Source organism: Rhinopithecus bieti, unplaced genomic scaffold (assembly GCF_001698545.2).
Source record: "Rhinopithecus bieti isolate Rb0 unplaced genomic scaffold, ASM169854v2 scaffold_65819, whole genome shotgun sequence".
Taxonomy (NCBI): Eukaryota; Metazoa; Chordata; class Mammalia; order Primates; family Cercopithecidae; genus Rhinopithecus; species Rhinopithecus bieti.
In genome coordinates this window covers 19,891-42,133 of record NW_016824811.1, presented here as the reverse complement: position 1 = coordinate 42,133, position 22,243 = coordinate 19,891, and the positions used below count along the sequence as shown (strand labels likewise).

At 39.1% G+C, this 22,243-nt stretch overlaps 1 pseudogene; it reads left to right on the top strand.

Moving 5' to 3' along the window:
• LOC108522447 (sine oculis-binding protein homolog) overlaps nt 1-22,243 on the top strand; it is a 34,763-nt pseudogene that overhangs the window by 9,012 nt on the left and 3,508 nt on the right.

Genomic DNA, 22,243 nt, shown 5'->3' with positions numbered 1-22,243 from the left:
GAAAAATGCAGCTAAATGACAAGAAAATTAGATGGTTCATGATCATGCCACTTAGGGAGGATGACCTTGAAAGAACTGCCTGTACTTGAGGGCTCACATTTCCTTTCCATTTACTCTAAAAGTCACTCCAGTAATCTTCTCTCCCATCACTCCTCCAAAATTGTTTTTCTCAAGGTTACCACTGATTTTCACTTTAATAAATCCAGCCATAATTTCTGAGACCCTGTTTTATTCAACCTACCAGCAACGCCTCACTCAACAGAGAACTCCCTGCTCCTCAGCACTTCCCTCACTTGGCTTTCAGGATCTCTCTCCCTCACCTGGCTTCTCCTGCCTTTCTAGTTCATCCACCACAGTCTGTTTGGCTTGCTTCTCCTCATCCCCTACCTTTCACACATGGACATGTCCCACGGCTCAGTCCTCAGTCTTCTTTCTCATGACTGTTACTATCCTGTATATTGAGAATGATGTCCAAATGTGTATCTCCAGCCCAGGTCTGTCTCCTTAATTTCAGACCTGAATATCAAACTGCCTCCTTGACACCTCTCTTTGGTCACCTATTGAGTATTGCAAACTTGTCAGGTCCGAAATCAGGCTTCTGATGCTCTTCTTCATACCTTCCCCACAGGCAGTCTTTCCTACTTGAGTACATGGCAGCTCATTCAGTTGCTCTGCCAATAAACCTTCACGTCACCCTTGACTCATCTCTCTCTCTTTCTTTCTCTCTGATACCTGACATCTAATCTGTCGTCACATCTTACGAGGCCTATCTTCAAAATATATCCAAAAGCCAGTCACATCTTACATGTTGAAGCCACTACCATGTTCTGTCTCCACGAGTGTAACCGACTGCCAATTGATCTTGTTTCTTTTTCTTAATTCTCTGTTTATTAATTCTTAACCCAGAGGACCTGCTAAAACATGTTAGATGATGGCATTCCTCTGCTCAAAACCTAATTGCTTCTCATTTCTCTCAGAATATATGCCAATGTTCTTTCTAATACCTAAAAGGCAATGTGTGACCTGAACTGTTATCTCTCCAACTTAAACTTCTATTTTTCTATTCCTTTTGCTCTGTTCCAACCACACTAAACTTCTCGCTGTTCCTGAAGCACTCCAGACTTACCTCTGTACTTGGCAGTTCACTCTGTCTGGGATGGTTTTCCCTCAGATATCCTCCTGGCTTGTCCCTTCCATTCCTTCAGGTCTTTGCCTAACAGCCATGTTCTCAGCAAGACCCTTTCTGGTCATCCTACTATTTCTACCAGCCCTCCTCCCCAACACATGAACCTTTCATTTTCCTGCTTTAGTTTTTCTTCTCTAGCATAGTATATATTTTGCCTATCGATTGTATTTGTTATTGTGTGTTTACTTCACTCTTGAGTGGGATTCCTATTTATTGCTATACCCTCAGTGCCTAGAAAAGTGCCTAGCAGATAGTATGTATCAACTTAATAAGTATTTATTAAATGAGTGAATAGAATTTACCCTGGGTATATTGATATAGACATTAAGTAAATGGATTCTTACTTAAAAACCAGTTTGATGTGGGTTCATTTTGACAATTTTATCTGGAAGTTATATTCATATTTTGGATTCTGTTGGCTCTTTCCATCTAGGGAGAAAAGCCCAATATTGTGGTTATTCACAAATTATTCTTTTTCTGGTAATTATGATAGTTTTAATTATGGTACCGTGGACCAAAGGAATTGCAAACTTCATTTGTATTTTCTTAAGCAAAATAAAATATGGGGGTGGTAGATGTAATTGACTTGAAAACATTTTCCCAGAGCATTAGAAGCCTTCAGTGATTACAAAAAAAAAAGAGGCAAGGTTGGAATTCATTTCCATCTATAGTGGGAGAGATGTGCTGGTCAGGGACAGTCTCTTCTGATGGAGCAGCTGCTGATCTTACATAGGGTTTTGGTAAGAGTGGAGTTGAAGGACTGGCTGAGTTTTAAAGGAATAAATGGGTTGATATCACCTGGAGCAGCACGGTTATCAGAGTGAGATTGTTGTGGATTGGATGGCATTTCCAGGCTCACTGATTGGAGTGAGTTTGTCTCTGATTGTTTCTCTGTCAGAAGCAAGCAGCTGACATTGGTTGGTGGGTGAGGCCACTGGTCATTGAGTAGATTTAAAACTGGTTCTGGGTAACTACTTGTTACCATGGCTACAGGTCAGTCCTTTCCTAAGTGGAAGGCAACTTTTACCAGATGCTTTCTGCTAATTAAAACTTTACAGAAAAGCATCTCTGATTTTTTGCTTCTTTCTATTTTACACTTTCTTTTCAGGTTCCTAGGAATCTACCTAGATGACATGTGCCCAGACTTTGTGCTCACATCCTGATCTCTAAGTAGGATGACTTTCATGTACATTTTTCCTCGTGTGCTTCCCTTACATTTTGCTGCTTCTGTAAAGCCTTCTTTGTGCTCAGAAAAACTTTTCATAGATCAGCTCTTACATATTGCATTGTAGTATAATTGTGTATTTATCAGTCTTTTGAAGCAGAGAATATACATTTCCTTGTATTTTGTTGGTACTTCATAACAGGTTTTTGTATTAAGAAATGAATTGAGATGGAAAAGAGTTGCAGTTTTATAAAATTTGGTTTATTATTTTGTCTGTAGAATTATTAGAAAACATTATCTTTTTAATGAATTTTTTGAAGTAGTGTCCCTGCCTTGCATATGAAGAAAGTAAAGAAAAATGAACATGAAGAATGGATCACAACAGAATCTGTGACTCCGCTAGTATTTAAGAAGGCCGATTTAATAACTCATGATCTGCTGCAAGTGACTGATGACAGCAGTTTAACTGAAATAGATGAGGAAGAAAGAAGGTAAAGTTGATGCGTTGTTTATTTCTCTGTAAAGGAACATTAGCAGTGATTACTTTTTCTGAAAATAGAATAGTGAAATACTTCAAAGCTACAGAATACTCAACAGTAGCAATGCTGCTGAAAGATCGATTAAGATAAGGATGAATGGGTTTGACAAGGAGCAGTTTCAATAAATGATCACCATGGAACCCTGACTCCAGTGGATGACAGTAGACATTTCTCTCGAGAAAGGCAACAAAGAAATGGGTAATAAGTGAAGAGGAATATGGGATTCAAGGGTGTTTTCTTCTTTTATTTTAAAATAGAAGCTTTTAGAGTATGTTTGTATTCTTTTGTAATTGATCCAGTAGAGAAGGGCATGCTTAAGAGATTTAATTTGGTTTGCATGCCTAAGCATTAGAAAGCTTGATACAGTGTTATTTAAGGATTTATAGTAAACTAATTCTTTTCCCTCCTGCTATTCATGTATAATTTTGTGGTAAGAGGTTATTCCTTCAGAATTGAGTTGGAAATACAATATTCTAATGAAACTGAACATAAAAATGATGACCGAAAAGTTAAACTATCATAGATTCTTTAAAGTAATGTAATAATAAATGTACAAACATTAGGTCATACTAAATAGTATTTACATATTTCTTGGTGATTGATATTACAGTATCTTTGACAGTAGCATCATAAATAGCTATGATTTGGTGAGGTACTCAGAAATATCAGGTATGTCAACTCTATAGCTGTTTAGCTTCTGGAGAGAAGAGGATGATTCTGTTTATGTACAATAGAAAAGCAAGCTACTGATGATCTGTCAAGGATTATTACTTTTAGATTATACAGTCTTGAAGTATAACAACCATGTTTTCCTGGAATAACTGACATGTATTGTGTGCTCAAGAAGCATTAGTTGAATGCAAGAATAAATGGTTGAATAGATGAATGAATGCCTATTGATGGATCTTTAGAAAAAATTGAATTGTTTGTTCATTGAAAGTAGGTAGGTTTCTAAAGCTGCCTATGTATAAGTTCTTAGTAGTTTTTTTAATTGCAAGATTCAGAAAATATTACTTATAATTTTGGCCAGAGATAGAATGAAAGTCTGGATTAATGTGCTATCATATCACTTAAAAACAGCTGAAAATAAATACTGAGTTCATGGCATGCTGTGAAACACATGTTTTGGAGCCAGAATTCCTGGGTTTGAATGATGGGTCTGCTATGGACCAGCTGTAGGGCTAGGGAGAGTTACATGAGTTTCCTGTGCCTGATTCCTTCCTTTATAAAATAGCTGATACATTACCCACCTCACATAATTGCAGTGAGGATTCAAGTGCATTTTTACAAGATGTGCAGGGCTTAGAAGAAAGCATCTAACTGCCTACTAAGGCCTGAGAAGCTAAGTAATAACATTTAAGAGGAGTTTCTCTCATATAAGAACATAAGTAATATTTTCCAAATAGCTTGTTTTCATCAAAATGACAATAACAAAAGTGGTATATATCTTCTATCAAATAATGCGAGTAACCTGTTTTCCTTTTGCTGTGGCTGTCAGAAAGCTGACTCTAAATTTAATTTTGGGTTGTATAGTTAATTAGTATATTTTCTTTGACCCTTGATGTGGCTTTTTCTGTTTATAGTTTAATCTCCCTTTTATAAAATAATTGTATTTTCCATTCCCTGTAAAAAACTTACCTGTAGGCCAGGTGCAGTGGCTCACACCTGTAATCCCAGCACTTTGGGAGGCCAAGGCAGGTGGATCACGAGGTCAGGAGTTCAAGACCACCCTGACCAACACAGTGAAACCCCATCTCTACTTAAAATACAAAAATCAGCCAGGCGTGGTGGCACGCACCTGTAATCCCAGCTACTCGGGAGGCTGAGGCAGGAGAATCCCTTGAACCCAGAGGCAGAGGTCGCAGTGAGCCAAGATCATGCCACTGCACTCCAGCCTGGGTGACAGAGCAAGACTCTGTCTCAAAAGAAGAAGAAAAAAATACCTGTAAACTTAAAGAATAGGAGAAATACATAACAAATACAGAGATTTTATACACAAGACAATAGTTTTAGATATTCTTTGTATTTTACATATTTGTCGTTTGCCTGACATGAACTTTTTGTTGTTTTAGGCTTACAAAGAAAACATCTAATGAGAAGGACAAGATATTGTTAAAAATATGTTATTGTGAATATGATTGTTAAAAAATACATTAGAAGAGGTACAGTTGGCCGGGTGCGGTGTCTCACGCATGTAATCCCAGCACTTTGGGTGGCCATGGTGGGCGAATCACGAGTTCAGGAGATCGAGACCATCCTGGCTAGCACGGCGAAACCCCGTCTCTACTAAACAAAATACAAAAAATTAGCCGGGCATGGTGGCGGGCGCCTTTAGTCCCAGCTTCTTGGGAGCCTGAGGCAGGAAAATGGCGTGAACCCGGTAGGCAGAGCTTGCAGTGAGCTGAGATCGCGCCACCGCACTCCAGCCTGGGCGACAGAGCGACATCCGTCTCAAAAAAAAAAAAAAAAAAAAAAAAGAGGTAAAGTGAAAAAACAGAGAATCTGTGATTGTAAAGACATTTACTTTGAAAAAGTAATTAGAAACAGCAGCCAGCGACCCCTCCAAAGCACTGCTGCCCAAGGAATCCCCACCTACCCTCCAAAGCATTTCCGCCCACAGCAGTCCCCTGCAGTGCTTCTCTTTGCAGCCTTCCTTCCATTGCCTCACCAGAGCCCTATCATCCCCAGCACCCAATGGAGTTCTCTTGCCAGTGGTGTGGGAGCACCTTTTCCCCCAGGCCATCCAGTGATCAACTACAAGAGATCGGAGAACAAAGCCACAGGCCTAGTTGCAACCACCTAGGGTTAGAGCACTCAGCCCAGGAGTGTGGAGCTGAGCCTTGGCCCTCTGAAAGCATCCAGAAATGAAGCCATTAATCTATACCTACATTGCACCACAGGCAAACCGTCAAACATGAAATTATAAAGCCAAAGGACAGCAGCTTAAAAGGAAGAAAGGACATCAGCCTTCACAGATGAGAAAGAACCAGCACAAGAACTCTGGCAGCTCTAAAAGCCAGCGTCTTCTTACCCCCAAATGATCACTCTGGCTCCCTGACAATGCTGCTTAACCAGATGGAGATGGCTGAAATCTTCGAAACAGGATTCAATGTTTGTATGGCAAGGAAACTCATCAGGAAACAAGAGAAGGTTGAAACCCAATCCAAGTAAAGCTGTAAAACAATCCAGGTTGAAAGATGACATAACTATTTCAAGAAAGAACCCAACTCCACTTCTGGGAGTAAAAATTCCCTTCAGGAATTTCAAAATACAATTGGAAGCATTAACAGTAGAATAGGCCAAGCTGAGGAAAGAATCTCTGACACTGAAGACTGCTCCATCAAGGCAAAACAAGCAGACAAAAATAGAAAAAAAATGTTTAATGATCAGACCTCTGAGAAATATGGGATTGTGTAAAGAGAACAAAACAATGACTCAGTAGCAATCCTGAAAGATTAGAAGAGAGAACACCCAATTTGGAGAACATATTTTAAGATATTGCCCACAAAAATTTCCCCAGTCTCCCTATAGAGGTGAGCATGCAAATTCAAGAAATTCACAGAACCCCTGTCAGATGTTATGCCAGATGACCATCCCCAAGACACATAGTCATTTGGTTCTCCAAGGTCGACACAGAAGAAAAAATCTTACAGGCAGCTAGAGAACAGGGGCAGGTTACTGTGAAAGGAACCCCAACAGGCTAAAAGCAGACCTTTCAGCAGAAACGTTACAAGCCGAAAGGGATTGGGGGCCTATTTTGAACATTCTTAAGAAATTCCAAGAATTTCAGGTCCCACCAAAGTAAGCTTTGTAAGCAAGGGAGAAATTAAATCCTTTTCATTTGAAATACAAACCTTGAGTATAAATGGTCTAAACGCTCTACTGAAAAAACATAGGGTGGCAAATTGGATAAAGAAGCAAGTCCCAACTGTCTGCAAGAGACTCATCTCATAAGTAATAACACCCATTGGCCCAAAGGAAAAGGATAGAGAAAGATCTATCGGGTGAACAGAAAACAAAACAAAGAGCTGGGGTCGCTATTCTTACATAAGATAAAACAGACTTTAAACCAACAACAATCAGAAATGACAAACAAGGGAATTATATAATGATAAAGGACTCAATCCAACAAGAAGAGTTAACTATCCTAAATATATACTGTCACCCAACCTGGAGCACGAAGATGTATAAGTTCTTAGAGATATACACAGAGATTTAGACAACCACACAATTACAGTGGGAGAGGTCAACCCTGCACTTACAGTATTAGACAGATCAAACTTGACATGTGACCAGTTGTACCTAATAGACAGCTACAGAAAACTTCACCCAACAAAAATATAATATATTAATACCTCCATCTCATTTGCACATGGCACATACTCTAAGATCAACCACATGTGTGGCCATAAAGCAAGTCTCAGCAGATTCATAAAAGCAAAATCATACCAACCACACTCTCAGGTGACAGCTCAATGAAAATAGAAATCAATACCAAGAAGATATATCAAAACCGTACTATTACATGGAAGTTAAATAACCTGCTTCTGAATGACTTTCGGATAAAGAGTGAAGTTAAATTAAAAAATCATATGAAAATAATGAAAATAGAGACACAACATAGCAGACTCTTTGGGACACAGCTAAAGCAACGTAAAGAGGAAAGTTTATAGTGCTTACTACCTACACATATAGTTAGAAAAATTTCAAATTAAGAACCAATATCGCACCTGAGGAATTAGAAAAACAAGAACAAACCAATCACAAAGCTACCCGAATAAAAGAAATATCCCAAATCAGAGCTGAAGTGAATGAATTTGAGATGCAAAAATCCATGTAAAAGATTAACAAAACTGGTAATTGGTTCTTTGCAAGAATAAACAAGATTGACAGACTGTTAGCTAGGTTGATAAGGAAAAAAAGAGAGAAGATCCAAATAACTGCAATCAGAAATGACAAAGGTGACATAACCGCTGACTCCACAGAAATACAAAAAATCCTCACAGACTATCATGCACACCTCTATGCACACAAACTCGAAAACCACAAAAAAAAAAAAAAAAAGGGGGGGGGGGGGATTTCTAGAAACATACAGCCCTCCCAAGGCTGAACCAGGTAGAAATTGAAACCCTAGACAGACCACGAATGAATTCCAAAATGAAATCAGTAATAAAAAGTTTACCAATGGAAAAATAAAGCGGAAGATCAGATAGATTCATGGCTGAATTCTATCAGATGTACAAAGAAAAGCTAGTATCACTCCTACTGAAACTGTTACCAAAAATTGAGCAGGAGGGACTCCTCCCAAACTCATTCTATGAAGCCAGTGTCATTCTGATACCAAAAACCTGCCAGGTAGACAACAAAAAAAGAAAACTTTTAGGCCAATTTTCCTGAAAAACATGGATGCAAAAATCCTAAACAAAATACAAGCAAACTGAATCCAGTACCACATCAAAAAGTTAATATACCAGGAATGTGCAGGCTTTATTCCTGGGAGGCAAGGTTGATTCAACTATAAATCAATAAATTTGATTAACCACATAAAATTGAAAGCAAAAACGACATGAGCATCTCAATAGATTCAGAAAAGGCTTTAGATAAAATTTAACATCTCTTCATGTTAAAAGCCCTCAGCAAAGAAAGCATGAAAAGAACACACCTCAAAATAATGAGAACCATCTATGACAAACCCACAACCAATATTATACTGAATGGGCAAAAGCTGGGAGCATTCCCCTTGAGAGCTGGAACAAGACAAGGATGCTCACACTACTCCTATACAACATGATATTGGAAGTCCCAGCCAGAACAATGAGACAAGAAAAAAAATAAATAAAAGGTATTTACATATGAAGAGAGGAGGTCAAACTATATATATTTTTTTTTGCAGATGATATCAATCACTACCTAGAAAACCCCAAAAACTCTGCTGAAAATCTCCTAAATCTGATAAATGACCTCAGTAACGTTTCAGGGTACAAAATTAGTGTACAAAAATTAATACCATTTTTATACACCAATAAATATCTGAGAGCCAAATCAAGAATACATGCCATTTACAATAGCTGCAGAAAGAATCAAATACCTAGGAATACAGCTAACCAAGGAGGTGAAATCTCTAAAGTAAAAATTGCAAAATACTGCTGAAGGAAATTAGGGATGACACAAACAGATGGCATAATGTTCCATGCTCATGGATAGGAAGATTCAGTATTGTTAAAAATGGCCATACTGCCCAAAACAGTCTACAGATTCAACACTATTCCTATCAAACTATCGATGTCATGTTTATTTTATTTTGAAACAGGGTCCTACTCTGTCACCCAGGCTGGAGTGCAATGGTGTGATCTCAGCTCACTGCAACCTCCACCTCCTGGCCTTCAAGCCATCCTCCCACTTCAGCCTTCTTAGTAGCTGGAAATACAGGCGCATGGCACTATGCTAATTTTTGTATCTTTTGTGGAGAGGAGGCTTCACCATGTTGCCCAGGCTGGTCTCAAACTCCTGAGTTCAAGTGATCCACCTGCCTCAGCCTCCCAAAGTGCTGGGATTACAGACATGCGCCACCATGCTTGGCCCCAATGTCATTTTTCACAGAATAAGAAAAGACTATTCTAAAATTCAAATGGAACCAAAAAGCCTGAATCATCCAAGCAATCTTAAGTGAATGGAACAAAGCCAGAGACATAACACTACCCAACCTAAAAATATACTACAAAGCTACACTAATCAAAATAGCATAGTACTGGCAAAAAACAGACACATAGACCAATGAAAGAGGATAGCAAACCCAGCAATAAAGTCAACGCCTACAATCACCTGATCTTTGACAAAATTGACAATAGCAAACAATGGGGAAAGGGCTCCCTCTTCAAGAGATGGTGCTGGGACAACTACCTAGCCACATGCCAAAGATTGCAACTGGACTCCTTCCTGATGGATAAAAGACTTAAATGTAAGACCGCAAATAATGAAAATTCCAGTAGATAATCCTAGGAAATGCCATTCTCAACTTCAGCTTTGGCAAATAATTTATGACTGAGTCTCCAAAAGTAATGGAAACAAAACAAATATTGACAAGTGGGTCCTATTTAAACTAAAGAGTTTCTGCCCAGCAAAGGAAACTATCCACAGAGTAAAAATACAGCTTACAGAATGGGAGAAAATATTCACAAGCTATTTATCTGACAAAAGTCTAATATCCAGAATCTATAAGGAACTTAAACAATTCAAGACACAAAAAGCAAATAACACCTTTAGAAATGGGCAAGAGACATGAACAAACACTTCTTAAAAGAAGACATACATGTGGTTAACAAATATATGAAAAAGTGCTTATCACTAATCATTAGAGAAATGCAAATCAAAACCACAATGATATACCATCTCACACCAGACAGAATGGCTATTATTAAAAACTCAAAAAACAACAGTTGCTAGTGAGGTTGCAGAGAAAAGGGAACACTTATATGCTGCTAGAGTGGGAATGTAAATTACTTCAGCCACTGTGGAAAGCAATGTGGAGATTTCTCAAAGAACGTAAAACAGGACTACCATTTGACCCAGCGATCCCACTACTGGGTATATACGCACAGTACAATAAATCTTTCTACCAAGAAGATGCTTGCATTCGTATGTTCATCACAGCACTATTCACAATAGCACAGGCATGGGATCAACCAAGAGGTGCATCAAAAGTAGACTGGATAAAGAAAAGGTGGTACATAGACAGCATGGAATACCACATAGCCATAAAAAGAATGAAATCATGTCCTTTGCAGCCACATAGATTCAGCTGGAGGCCATAATCCTAAGCCTACTCATGCAGGAACAGAAACCAAATGCCACACATTCTCATTTATAAGTGGGAGCTCAATATTGAATACAGATGGACACAAAGATGGGATCAAGACACTCAGGGGAGAGGGAAAGCGGGGATGGTGTCATTTGTTGCAAAACTAACCATCAGATACTGTTCTTACTAACTGGGTGATGGGATTATTCCTACAGCAAGTCTCAGCGACATGCAATTTATCCACTAACAAGCCAGCACACGGTGCCCCCTGAACCTAAAACAAAGGTTGAAAAAAATAGTAGTTATTGATAAAGGTATCCTTTTATCAAAAAATCAGTTCTTTTACCGACATTTTTGCTCATATCAAAAGATGGGTGATTACCACTTCTTTACATTTAGTACATGCTCTAATTTTTTGTGGAAATTTTTGATATGTTGTTATTTATTTCATAGGTCAGAAACCAAATCCATTCTATGCATGGCTTTGATGACTTAACTTGGTCATCTGAAGTAGCCTCAGAGTGTTGTGAGCTGCCTTACTCTAATTACAAAAAGTTCATATTGCTCATTGAAGAACTTGGCGTGGATTGTAAAGGTAGGACCATTACCATTACATAAATATAAGGTCTTTTTATGTATCCTGTAGTAATGTGTGCACACTTTGCTTAGCACTGCACTATAGAGTGCTGAGGTGTTATAGTGATGTTCATCCCAGAAGGATGCCTTATGTCAAAATAGAGTAAGAACGATTGTATATTATGCACTGTCAGTCAAAGAGCTGTGCTAATTCCACTGTACTCCATGTGAGTGGCACTCCCAGTCTTTTGGTTGACTCTGCTTCTCTCCTGTGCTTTTCCTCAAGGTCAGGTTACCATTGTCCACCACCTGGAATACTGCAATAACTTCTGAACTGTTTTCCTTATTATCCCACCTTCCTAAATCATAGTCTGTTAGGCAACCATAATTACATATATGTTTTAAAACTCATTATCTGATCATGCTGTCCTTTTGCTTGAAACCTAGCTATTACCTTTTGTTTGAAAGCTAGCTATTACTCTCATCGCTATAAGGTTAAAGATCTCGATTTTCCAGCTCTCTGCTGCATCATTTCATACTCTTCTTTCTGTTTGTGTCCCAGCCACTGTCTTAGATGTGTGGTCCTGCTGTCAGTAGCTTTAGTGATATATAATTGATTTTTTATTTTATTTTATTTTATTATACTTTAAGTTCTAGGGTACATGTGCATAACGTGCAGGTTTGTTACATATGTATACTTATGTCATGTTGATGTGCTGCACCCATCAACTCGTCAGCACCCATCAATTCATCATTTATATCATGTATAACTCCCCACTGCAATCCCTCCCTCCTCCCCCCTCCCCATGATAGGCCCTGATGTGTGATGTTCCCCTTCCCGAGTCTAAGTGATCTCATTGTTCAGTTCCCACCTATGAGTGAGAACATGCGGTGTTTGGTTTTCTGTTCTTGTGATAGTTTGCTAAGAATGATGGTTTCCAGCTGCATCCATGTCCCTACAAAGGACGCAAACTCATCCTTTTTTATGGCTGCATAGTATTCCATGGTGTATATGTGCCACATTTTCTTAATCCAGTCTGTCACAGATGGACATTTGGGTTGATTCCAAGTCTTTGCTATTGTGAATAGTGCTGCAATAAACATACGTGTGCATGTGTCTTTGTAGTAGAATAATTTATAATCCTTTGGGTATATACCCAGTAGTGGGATGGCTGGGTCATATAATTGATATTTGATAAAGAGCACATGTATGTGATGTAGAATTTGGTAAGTTTGACATACGTACACACTTGTGAAATCATCACTGTAATGGAGATAGTTAACATATCCATCACCCGCTAAAGTCTCCTGCTACCCCTTCATATCCTCTTATTAAGAAACTGCTAAATTGTTTTTCAAAGTATTTGTACCATTATCCATTCCCATCAGCAGTAAACAACAGCTCCACTTGCTCTGTATTGTCACACACACCATGGACTTCTGGACACTTAAATTTTTTCTTTTTTTTGCCTTTCTGATGGATGTGTATTGTGCATACTATTATGGTTTTAATGCACGTTACCTTAATGACTACTAATGTTGAGTATAATTTCATGTGCGTATTTGCCATCTGTATCTCTGGAGAACTGTCTTTTCAAATCTATTGCCATTTAAAATATTATGCTGGTATTTGCAATGACCTGGATGAGACTGGAGACTCATTCTAAGTGAAGTAACTCAGGAATGGAAAACCAAACATCATATGTTCTCACAGAGATGTGGGAGCTAAGCTACGAAGGCACAAGGCATAAGAATGATACAACAGACTTTAGGGGCTTGCAGGGAAGAGTGGGAGGAGGGCAAGGGATAAAAGACAACATATATGGTGCAGTGTATACTGCTCAGGTAATGAGTGCAGCAGGATCTCACAAATGACCACTAAAGAACTTACTCATGTAACCAAATACCACCTGTACTCCAATAACTTATGGGAAACATCTTTTTAAATTAAAATAAACAAATAAAATATTATACTGTTGTTTTCTTATTTGTTGAGTTTTAAGAGTTCTTTATGTATTCTGGATTCTATTCCTTTATTGGCTATGATTTTTGCAAGAATTTTTTTTCCAGTTTGTGGCTTCACTCTTCATTCTCTTACTATTTTTTAAAGAGAGGTTTTTAATTTTGAAGAAGTTCAATTGACCTTTGCTTTCTGTGTAGTTTCTTTTTAGTAGATTGGATAAGATTTTCTCCATAGACCAAAGGTTGTCAAACCTTTTCTTTCTTGAAGTATGCGCTTATTAAAGATAGTGAATATTCTAAGATTTACGGCAAACCAGTCTCTGTTGCAGCTAATCAACTCTTCCACTGAAGTGTGAGAGCAGCCATAGACAATACGTAAATTAATGAACATAGCTGTGCTCCAGTCAAACTTGATTTATGAAAGCAAGAAGGTGTCCCACAGGTTGAAGTTTCCTCACCCCTATTATGTGATCATGGTTGTAAATAAAAATAGTTTCTTTCTTCCATTTTATTCATTTTCTCGCCTGAATGCACTGGCTAGAATCTTCAATGCGCTGAATAAAAGTAGTGAAGCAGACATCCCTGTGTTGTTCCCGATCTTACGGGAAAAGCATTCTGTTTCTCATCATGACACGTGTTAGCTGTAGGTTTATCCTAGATGCTCCTTATCACGCTAAGGAAGTGCTCTTGTATTCTTAGTTTTCTGAGAGGTCTTTTTAGTCTTAATCAGTAATAAATGTTTAATTTTATCAAATGCCTCTATGTACTGAGATGATCATATAGTTCTTCTTGTTAGTTTGTTAACGTGATGAGTAACAGTGATTTTTTGAATGTGAAACCAACCCTGTATTTCTGGGATGAACCCCATTAGCTTATGATATATTATCCTTTTAATATATCATTGGATTCAATTTGTTAAAAATTTTGTTTAGAATTTTTTAAAGATTATTTTTAGAGCAGTTTCGGGTTCACTTCAAAATTGAGAGGAAGGTACAGAGAGATTTCCCATATACACCCCCCACTACATGCACGGCCTCCCAATTATCGATATCCCTCACCAGACTGATACAGTTGCAATGATGGATGAGCCTACATGAACACATCGTAATCACCCGAAGTCCATACTTCACATCAGGGTTCACTTTTGGTGGTGTACATTTTCTGGGTTTGAACAAAGGTATAATGACATGTATCCATCCATCATCATAGTATCACATAAAGTGTTTTCACTTCCCTGAAAATCCTCTGTGTTCTGCCTATTTGTGCTTTCCTACCCTCCTCAAGTCTTTGGCAACCACTGATCTTTCTATTATATATATAGTCTTGCCTTTTCCAGAATGTCATATAGTTGGAAGCATACAGTAAGTAGACTTTTCAAATTGGCTTCTTTTACTTGGTAATGTGCATCGAAGCTTCCTTTATATCTTTTGATGGCTTAATAGCTCGTTTTTTAACCCCTGAATAATATTTCATGGTATGGCTGTACCACAGTGTATTCATTCACCTACGGAGTATATCTTGGTTGCTTCAAAAATTGGTTGAGTTTTTGTATCCATGTTCCCAAGGGAGCTGTTTTATGATTATTTTTTGTAATATAAATGTCTGATTTTGCTTCAGAGTAGTGCATAGGGATGTACTCCTGCTCTTTACTTTTTGGGGAGAGTTTGTGTAGAATTTTTTTCTTCCTATGTTTGGTAAAGTTCACCAGCATAGCTATCTGAGGCTGGAGTTTTCTTTGTAGGAAAGTTTTCAACTATGATTTTCTTTTCTTCTATAGATGTAAGGCAAATCAGGTTATCTATTTCTTCTTGATGGAGCTTTGGTAATTTTTGTTTTTCAAGGAATTTGTTAATTTTATCTCACTTGTCCTGTTTATTGACATAAAAGCAATAATATTACCTTTTTTTATAAGTATTTGTAGAATTTGTATACTTATGAAATTAGTAATTTTTATTTTCTCTTTTTCCTGAGTATCCTGGCTAGAGGAAGCCTTATCACTTTTATTGATCTCCTTGAAGTGTTTAGTCTTATTAATTTTCCATATTTTTTTGTTTTATTGGTTTCATATTTGATGTCATAGTCCATTTGGCCTCCTATAACAAAATACTATAGGGGGTAGCTTCTAAACCACAGAAATTGATTTCTTACAGTTCTGGAGGTGTGAAATGCAAGATCAAGGTGCTGTCAGATTTGGTGTCTGGTAAGGGACCATTTCCTCATTCACAGATGCCTTTTATTCCCCTGTGTCTTCAAATGGCAGAAGGGGCAAAGAAGAGCTTTGGTATCCCTTGTATAAAGACACTAATCCCATTCATGAGACTGTGGCCTCCAGGTACTAACGATCTCCAAAAAGTCCTACCTCCTAATGCTATGACCTCTGTGATTAGGCTTCAGCATATGAATTTGGGGGGACACAAACATTCAGACCATGACACAGGTTTATTTTTTCCTTTCCTCTGCATGCTTTGGGTTTAATATGCTCTTCTTTTTCTGTAGTTTCTTAAGGTAAGTGTCATGGTCATTGATTTGAGACTCTTGTAATAGGATGTTCAGTGCTCAAAGTGGTTTATTAAGTACTGTTTTAGGTGCACTTTACAAATTCTGATATGTTGTATTTTTTTATTTTTATCCAGTTTGAATTTTTTTTTTTTTTTTTTTAGACTGAGTCTTGTTCTGTCACCCAGGCTGGAGTGCAGTGGTGCGATCTCGGCTCACTGCAAGCTCCGCCTCCCAGGTTCACGCCATTCTCCTGCCTCAGCCTCCCGAGTAGCTGGGATTACAGGTGCCCGCCACCACACCCGGCTAATTTTTTGTAGTTTTAGTAGATACGGGGTTTCACCGTGTTAGCCAGGATAGTCTCGATCTCCTGACATCCTGATCCGCCCGCCTCGGCCTCCCAAAGTGCTGGGATTACAGGTGTGAGCCACTGTGCCCGGCAGTTTGAAATATTTTTGATTTATCTTTTCATTACCTTTTTGACCCAGGGTATTTAGATGTATGTTACTTAGTTTTCAAATATCTGAGTATTTTCAAGAGTTGCTTTTGTTATTGATAGAATTCTAATTTGACTACTTTGTGTTCAGGGACATACTTTGTAAGGCTTACATCCTTTTGCTTTAATCCTCTCATTGAGATGTATTGCATGGCCTGGAATGTGGTCTGTTTTGATAGGTGTCCCATGGGTACTGGAGCAGGGTGATGTTGCTCAGGTCTGTTCTACTCTTGATGGTTTGCTGTCTCCTTGTTCTACCACTTCTTAAGCAAGGAGTATTGAAATCTGAGATTGCTTTGAATTTACCAATTTCATTTTGTAGTTCTATCTTTTTTTTTTTTTTTTTTTTTTTGAGACCGAGTCTTGTTCTGTAGCCCAAGCTGGAGTTCAGTGGCACGATCTCAGCTCACTGCAGGCTCCACCTCCCAGGTTCACGCCATTCTCCTGCCTCAGCCTCCCGAGTAGCTGGGACTGCAGGCGCCTGCCACCACGCCCGGCGAATTTTTTGTAGTTTTAGTAGAGAGGGGGTTTCACCGTGTTAGCCAGGACGGTCTCGATCTCCTAACCTCGTGATCCGCCCACCTCGGCCTCCCAAAGGGCTGAGATTACATGCGTGAGCCACCGCGCTCGGCCAGTTCTATCAATTTTTGTTTCACATATTTTAAAGCCGTTATGTTATCAGGTGCATAAACACGTATAGGATCATTATGTCTTCTTAATCAGTTAAATGTTTTCTCATTATAAAATGGCCTTGTTTATTCCTGGCAAAATTTTTTGCTATGAAATCTATTTTAGTATTAATACAGTCACTCCTGGGCCCCGGGGCCGGTGCGCTCTCCCGGGCTCACACACAGCCGCGCATGCACACCAGGGGTAGGTCTCCGCGCCGGCCCTAGCTTCCGGCGCCCATGCGTAGGGACAGAGCGACGGGAGATGCGTGACGACTCCAAGGGGCCCGAGGATGCGGCCCGGCAGCGGCGGCGAGAGCGGCAGCTGCATCGAGGGTGGCAGGGGCAGTGGCAGCAGCGGCGGCGGCATCCCTGAGACTCCTGGAGCTACCCTTCCCCGTGACAGCCACTGACGTCCTTCGCTGCTAGAAGAGACCTGGCTTCTCTGCGCCCGCCCTCCCTCCCCTGGCCTAGGCCCGCCCTGCCAGCACCGCTGCCTGCGACAGCCTTGCCACCATCAGTACCACCACTGCTGGCGGCAGCAGCAGCCATATCATCTACACAGGAACCAGACACAAAACATAGCAGAAATGGAGAAAGAAGGGAGACCTCCGGAAAATAAATGAGCAGGAAGCCGGCTCACCCAGTGAAAAGGGACATCAATGAGGAGATGAAGAACTTTGCAGAAAACACCATGAATGAACTCCTTGGCTGGTATGGCTATGATAAAGTTGAATTAAAAGGTGGTGAAGATACTGAATTCAGGAGCTACCCTACAGATGGGGAGAGCCGGCAGCACCTTTCTGTTCTCAAAGAAAATTATTTGCCAAAACCAAAATTACCCAAGGACAGTGTTATTTCACCATACAATATAAGCACAGGCTATTCAGGGCTTGCCACTGGCAATGGACTCAGTGACTCACCTGCAGGGTCAAAGGATCATGGCAATGTGCTCATTATCATACCTTTAATTCTACCACCTTTCATAAAGCCACCAGCAGGAACTGTTGGAGGAGACAGATGTCCCAGCAAATACTTTCGGAATTTCCCCTCACTCTTGGACTCGCATGAAAGTTACAAAGGGGTAAATCTACAGTTTAATTGCCTGGAGTTCATTAATGCCCTACTGATTTTCTTTGGGCGCTGACCAGAAGATGATGTGTCAAACGTACAAATAATGTGTGCCTAGTGCCAGAAAGTGGGAATCAAGCGCTATTCCCTGAGTATGGGAAGTGAGGTGAAAAGCTTCTGCAGCGAGAAGTGCTTTGCGGCCTGCTGACGAGCCTACTTAAGACTAGAGGTGAAGATGGACATGCTGAAAATTTTCCCCAGCTGCACTATGCTAAAGAAACTCCAAGGCTTGCCTTCAAGAATAACTGTGAACTACTTGTATGTGACTGGTGTAAGCACATAAGACACACAAAAGAATACCTGGATTTTGGGGACTGGGAAAGAAGCTTCAGCTCTGTCTTGTAGAAAATGTCCATTTTGTATTGATTAATACAAAATGGACATTTTCTACAAAGAGACGCCGGCCAATCTTCCAGCTGGGCTGTGCAGCACATTACATCCTCCCATGGAAAATAAAGCAGAAGGCACCGGGGTGCAGCTGCTCACTCCAGACTCTTGGAATATCCCTCTAACAGATGCTCAGAGGAAGGCCCCTCCCCGGTGGCTACAGCTGGCCAAAGCCAGGGCTCTGGCCTGTCAGCGTCCGCCAACGTCTCTCCATCTGACACTGACAATTGCTCTGTCACTAAAATTCCCACCCCAGTGCCTAAGTCCATCCCCATCGGCGAGACTCCAAATATCCCACCTGTCTCCGTCCAGCCACCTGCTAGCCTTGGGCCTCCCCTTGGCGTCCCGCCTCACAGCATTCCCACGGTGATGAACANTAATCCTTTGGGTATATACAGTAGTGGGATGGCTGGGTCATATAATTGATATTTGATAAAGAGCACATGTATGTGATGTAGAATTTGGTAAGTTTGACATACGTACACACTTGTGAAATCATCACTGTAATGGAGATAGTTAACATATCCATCACCCGCTAAAGTCTCCTGCTACCCCTTCATATCCTCTTATTAAGAAACTGCTAAATTGTTTTCAAAGTATTTGTACCATTATCCATTCCCATCAGCAGTAAACAACAGCTCCACTTGCTCTGTATTGTCACACACACCATGGACTTCTGGACACTTAAATTTTTTCTTTTTTTTGCCTTTCTGATGGATGTGTATTGTGCATACTATTATGGTTTTAATGCACGTTACCTTAATGACTACTAATGTTGAGTATAATTTCATGTGCGTATTTGCCATCTGTATCTCTGGAGAACTGTCTTTTCAAATCTATTGCCATTTAAAATATTATGCTGGTATTTGCAATGACCTGGATGAGACTGGAGACTCATTCTAAGTGAAGTAACTCAGGAATGGAAAACCAAACATCATATGTTCTCACAGAGATGTGGGAGCTAAGCTACGAAGGCACAAGGCATAAGAATGATACAACAGACTTTAGGGGCTTGCAGGGAAGAGTGGGAGGAGGGCAAGGGATAAAAGACAACATATATGGTGCAGTGTATACTGCTCAGGTAATGAGTGCAGCAGGATCTCACAAATGACCACTAAAGAACTTACTCATGTAACCAAATACCACCTGTACTCCAATAACTTATGGGAAACATCTTTTAAATTAAAATAAACAAATAAAATATTATACTGTTGTTTTCTTATTTGTTGAGTTTTAAGAGTTCTTTATGTATTCTGGATTCTATTCCTTTATTGGCTATGATTTTGCAAGAATTTTTTTTCCAGTTTGTGGCTTCACTCTTCATTCTCTTACTATTTTTTAAAGAGAGGTTTTAATTTTGAAGAAGTTCAATTGACCTTTGCTTTCTGTGTAGTTTCTTTTAGTAGATTGGATAAGATTTTCTCCATAGACCAAAGGTTGTCAAACCTTTTCTTTCTTGAAGTATGCGCTTATTAAAGATAGTGAATATTCTAAGATTTACGGCAAACCAGTCTCTGTTGCAGCTAATCAACTCTTCCACTGAAGTGTGAGAGCAGCCATAGACAATACGTAAATTAATGAACATAGCTGTGCTCCAGTCAAACTTGATTTATGAAAGCAAGAAGGTGTCCCACAGGTTGAAGTTTCCTCACCCCTATTATGTGATCATGGTTGTAAATAAAATAGTTTCTTTCTTCCATTTTATTCATTTTCTCGCCTGAATGCACTGGCTAGAATCTTCAATGCGCTGAATAAAAGTAGTGAAGCAGACATCCCTGTGTTGTTCCCGATCTTACGGGAAAAGCATTCTGTTTCTCATCATGACACGTGTTAGCTGTAGGTTTATCCTAGATGCTCCTTATCACGCTAAGGAAGTGCTCTTGTATTCTTAGTTTTCTGAGAGGTCTTTTAGTCTTAATCAGTAATAAATGTTTAATTTTATCAAATGCCTCTATGTACTGAGATGATCATATAGTTCTTCTTGTTAGTTTGTTAACGTGATGAGTAACAGTGATTTTTTGAATGTGAAACCAACCCTGTATTTCTGGGATGAACCCCATTAGCTTATGATATATTATCCTTTTAATATATCATTGGATTCAATTTGTTAAAATTTTGTTTAGAATTTTTTAAAGATTATTTTAGAGCAGTTTCGGGTTCACTTCAAAATTGAGAGGAAGGTACAGAGAGATTTCCCATATACACCCCCCACTACATGCACGGCCTCCCAATTATCGATATCCCTCACCAGACTGATACAGTTGCAATGATGGATGAGCCTACATGAACACATCGTAATCACCCGAAGTCCATACTTCACATCAGGGTTCACTTTTGGTGGTGTACATTTTCTGGGTTTGAACAAAGGTATAATGACATGTATCCATCCATCATCATAGTATCACATAAAGTGTTTTCACTTCCCTGAAAATCCTCTGTGTTCTGCCTATTTGTGCTTTCCTACCCTCCTCAAGTCTTTGGCAACCACTGATCTTTCTATTATATATATAGTCTTGCCTTTTCCAGAATGTCATATAGTTGGAAGCATACAGTAAGTAGACTTTTCAAATTGGCTTCTTTTACTTGGTAATGTGCATCGAAGCTTCCTTTATATCTTTTGATGGCTTAATAGCTCGTTTTTTAACCCCTGAATAATATTTCATGGTATGGCTGTACCACAGTGTATTCATTCACCTACGGAGTATATCTTGGTTGCTTCAAAATTGGTTGAGTTTTGTATCCATGTTCCCAAGGGAGCTGTTTTATGATTATTTTTTGTAATATAAATGTCTGATTTTGCTTCAGAGTAGTGCATAGGGATGTACTCCTGCTCTTTACTTTTGGGGAGAGTTTGTGTAGAATTTTTTTCTTCCTATGTTTGGTAAAGTTCACCAGCATAGCTATCTGAGGCTGGAGTTTTCTTTGTAGGAAAGTTTTCAACTATGATTTTCTTTTCTTCTATAGATGTAAGGCAAATCAGGTTATCTATTTCTTCTTGATGGAGCTTTGGTAATTTTGTTTTCAAGGAATTTGTTAATTTTATCTCACTTGTCCTGTTTATTGACATAAAAGCAATAATATTACCTTTTTTTATAAGTATTTGTAGAATTTGTATACTTATGAAATTAGTAATTTTATTTTCTCTTTTCCTGAGTATCCTGGCTAGAGGAAGCCTTATCACTTTTATTGATCTCCTTGAAGTGTTTAGTCTTATTAATTTTCCATATTTTTTTGTTTTATTGGTTTCATATTTGATGTCATAGTCCATTTGGCCTCCTATAACAAAATACTATAGGGGTAGCTTCTAAACCACAGAAATTGATTTCTTACAGTTCTGGAGGTGTGAAATGCAAGATCAAGGTGCTGTCAGATTTGGTGTCTGGTAAGGGACCATTTCCTCATTCACAGATGCCTTTTATTCCCCTGTGTCTTCAAATGGCAGAAGGGGCAAAGAAGAGCTTTGGTATCCCTTGTATAAAGACACTAATCCCATTCATGAGACTGTGGCCTCCAGGTACTAACGATCTCCAAAAGTCCTACCTCCTAATGCTATGACCTCTGTGATTAGGCTTCAGCATATGAATTTGGGGGGACACAAACATTCAGACCATGACACAGGTTTATTTTTTCCTTTCCTCTGCATGCTTTGGGTTTAATATGCTCTTCTTTTCTGTAGTTTCTTAAGGTAAGTGTCATGGTCATTGATTTGAGACTCTTGTAATAGGATGTTCAGTGCTCAAAGTGGTTTATTAAGTACTGTTTTAGGTGCACTTTACAAATTCTGATATGTTGTATTTTTTTATTTTTATCCAGTTTGAATTTTTTTTTTTTTTTTTTTT